We start from the raw sequence: 4,094 nt of genomic DNA on the forward strand, positions 1-4,094 counted from the left end.
AATTTCTTTACAAAGACAAAGAACTGAATTTAATTACTACTATGAAACTATCATAATTATCATTTCAAAAAATCAAACAATTATGTTTTAACCTTATTTTACCAATAAACTGTCCATGATGATAATTAAGATTATAACACAATGTTGACTGCTGTATTTTTGACATTTTTACCTAATATGTCCGTTTGTTTTGTTCACATATCATTGTCAATATAATGGAAATTTATGCGACGGTCATACAAGTGAGAGGTTTAGCTAGCTATTAAACCAGGGTTAATTCACCATTTTAGACATAAGAAAATGCCTGTACGATGTCCGGAAATGACAGTTGAAATCCGTTCATTTGATGTGTTTGGACTTTTGATTTTGTCATTTGATTACAGACTTTCCGTTTTGAATTTTCCTCGAAGTTCGGTATTTTTCATGTTTTTGTTAATTTACTTTTCCCCCTGTATAATATCAGTCTCGTAAAACGATTTCTTTATTTATTTACCAGGTTCGATTGAATCCAGTTCACCTTTAGTTTACTTGCAATGGAGGAGAAACGTATGCGAAGTATACGATGTATCTGCATTTTCTTGTACTTTTGTATAATTTTATTTTCAAAATATCTATTAGAAATTAGGCGTTTTTTTGACATTACCTTTTCTTCCCAAAAATTAATTGTTAACTATGAAACACCTTAGAAGATTGTGTATTGTCTTAATGCATTGTGTGCATCAGTATTCACAGGAAGGGTGTCTTCTCTACACATTGAGATATTTAAATCTTTTTATTTTGTAATGCTTCATATGTTTAGCTTTTGTTAGTTACATTTTGTGTTCATTTAATATAATCACTGATTTTTTTTATAATTTGATATGTAGTTTGTTCTTAGTGTCTACCAAGTAATCCTTTCGGAATGTATAGATAAATATGCATAGAACATTAACATATATTTTTTATTAGATCAGGAAAGTAACAAATTTAAGCATTTACTGTTAATTGTGTGCATTTTTTACAGCATTTTGTACTTTATGTAAGTTAAGCTTTTCGGTATTTACTTCTGGTGTATACTTGTCTATTAGCTTAAATAAAGAAGAAATCCAAATCTTGTTATTCGGTTTCTTTTTCGAAAGTCATTTGACGTAGCATAAATTCCACCACTATTAATACGAAAGAGAGGCTAAACAAAGGGACATACACAAAAAAAGAAAAAGACCAAAAAGACCGAAAATAAACACACAGTTTATTATACAGGTAACAACAACAAAAAAACAATGACTGAGCAACACGAACGCTATCAAACACTGGGGGTGATCGCATGAGCTCTGGAAGGATAAACAGATCCTATACCACATTTGCCACTTGTCATGTTGTTCATGTAAGTACAAACCCGATGATAAGCTTTAATCGGTAGATCATATTAGTGGAAACGGAGGACGGGACTGTGTTTACGACGATTGGAGCATATCCGTCAGCATCTGCGAAACAGATGTTCTATAACGGTCAACCTAATCCAGAAGGTGTCCGTAAAATTTTCGAATTGACATTTGTTTACTTAATTATCCCTCTCCCTAAATCTAAAAACGACCATATTGAATTTAAAAAATACTTGTATAACGTATTGCAATTAGAAAACACTTGCAAGTATGTTCAATGATAGGTTTGCAGTCTATTTTTCAAACGACACAACTGCATATGGAATTTGGAATGGCAGTCTCGCTCACGATACTACGAACTCATTATTACTCTTGGGGTACCAATATTAGTGGATTTCGTGGAAAAAAGCGAACAATGAATTCAAATGTTCAACGAAGAACATATTTTCTATAGGCTTGTATGTAGAGAAACCATTAAATCAAATATCCACTAAAATTATATCCACGAAAATAAATGAATCCACATCAACGTTGTTATTAATCTCTTCTTCTTATTTAAATGGTCAGACATTAAGTTTAAATATTATAGTGAGGTAGTGAATTTAGCATATTATATCCTTGTCCGGTTTTCCTAGAAATGTCCATAACGAAGCCGTTAAGGAGGCTCGAGGGTATAAAAATTGCAGAAAAAAAAATAAACCTTTTTTTTTCATTACAAATTTTATTTATAACTTTATTAGTTGCTTCACAATCATATGGTACAAAAATCATTAAGAAATTAATTCGTTTCGGCCCCAAATGACTTTTAAAAATGTTTTTTTTATATTACCTCTATGTCTCCTATTAGTTCAACAAAAAAAGTACCGTTACAAAATGTTAGCTTTTTTTGAAGGCAGATTGCGAGCGTAAATAAACGGTGACCTTATCTTTTTATTTTATTTCATTTGTAGAAAAATACAGCGATTCCTATATTAAGAGAAAAAAATGATTGACCCGCGATCCCTCTTAAGCTTTGATTGTATGTTAGTTAATTTCATTATACAAAATATGGAAAAAGGGAAGAACTAATCTTTCCTATTCTTGTTTTCACATCACAGATTTTAACAAAAGCATGATCATCTTTAAGTTATGTCAAAAATAAGGGTACATCAGTCAACATTGTGTTATAATCTTAGTCGCTTTTAAAATAAACAAATATGTCACAAGGAAACACAAAAGGCATATATTACGTATGAATTATTCATTTGCAAGTACATAATAAGTTTCGACCTTGTTAAATCCGTATTCATCTGACAATTAATTTAACCAATTTAATAGAGATTGGTGACGCTTGTTTTCGTCTTGTTCAGCCATTATTAGGTAAAAATATGAACATTGAAAGTGATACAAAGGTTGACCATTTCGTTGATTGGTTCGCTCCACAAATAATAAATCTTTAAACTATAATTAACTTATTTCTTTTAACCTATAATATGAAATCAAACAGAACTCAAACAATCCAAATGCACGAGGACGCTGTCTTATTATATAATTATGTTTTGTTTATATCGGGTTAATGTGACCGTCAGCTCTCTCCGAAGGTCATCTCGATATATAATTAGATGGCGGCTAGACTAACTTACTAACGAAATTTTGAATAAAAGTATCGATTTTAATTTAACATTAAAACTTATTCAGCACTAGATATTCCTGTTTAAGCAAGCTTGATTATGGGTGCTAGGATACATTTGAAATTGTTTAAGGTTTATGTACCCTTCTTTAGCCATTTTTGTACGAACTTTTCAAACTTCAATTGTATCAAAACTACAGATATTATGAATAAAAGAGATAGGCCATTTTGTACATATTCCAAGGGGAAACTTGATGCAAAGCATATTTTTTACTGTTCCATTGCATTTAATAGAAAATAGGACTTTGTGGCAAATAAATCAAGATTTTTATAGAAAATCCACAGCCTTTATCCTTGTACTCTCATATTTGGCAATTTGATGACTGATAGATATAGGATTATTGCATGCAGTGCTAGCATTGATTTCCTTAAAACAAGTTTATAAATGTAGTTATTGGTTAAGACAAGTATAAATATGGCCAAAATCAAGTACACCTTTTAGGGTGCGCTCGACTTTAGTGACTCAGCACGAGGTGTTTTGGAATTTACAGGTTACTTAGAACTTTTTGTAAAAAATAAACACTAGCACATCATAGAAAATCAAGTGAGTAATTTATGTTTCAAATTTTATAACAAAAATCTCTGTATTAAAGGCTGTGGATTTTCTATAAAAATCTTGATTTATTTGCCACAAAGTCCTCTTTTTCTATCAAATGCAATGAAACAGTAAAAACTAATGCTTTGCATCAAATTTCCCCTTGGAACATGTACTAAATGACATATCTCTATTGTTTATTATATCTTTAGTTTTGATACAATTGATGTTTGAAAAATTCGTACAAAAATGGCTACAGAAGGGTACATAAACCTTAAATATTTTAATGCAAGTTTGCGCTGAGAAATAATTACTTGCGAGAAAAACATGTTTTATTTGGATATCATCCACTTTAAAAGTTAAAACGGACATATCGATTTTAATTACGCATTCAATTCATCAATAACATAGCGGTAAATTATAGCAAAGTGCGGTTTACATATAAGTTACCTCGCATATAACATGTGCGTTGTAATGAATAAGAGGATGTATGGTTTTGTATATGAAACATTGTTGTTTCAACAAAACT

General features: G+C 30.6%; 1 protein-coding gene across 1 annotated transcript in view; it reads left to right on the forward strand.

Moving 5' to 3' along the window:
• The window catches only part of LOC139490493 (uncharacterized), a 50,506-nt gene extending 49,416 nt beyond the window's left edge, over window positions 1–1,090 (forward strand). The window contains exon 12 of the mRNA XM_071277269.1: window positions 497–1,090. The gene's annotated coding sequence lies outside the window, so the exon portion shown is untranslated. The remainder of the gene's footprint in view (window positions 1–496) is intronic.
• The last annotated feature ends 3,004 nt before the right edge of the window (window positions 1,091–4,094 follow it).

This window comes from Mytilus edulis, chromosome 10 (genome assembly GCF_963676685.1).
Source record: "Mytilus edulis chromosome 10, xbMytEdul2.2, whole genome shotgun sequence".
Taxonomy (NCBI): Eukaryota; Metazoa; Mollusca; class Bivalvia; order Mytilida; family Mytilidae; genus Mytilus; species Mytilus edulis.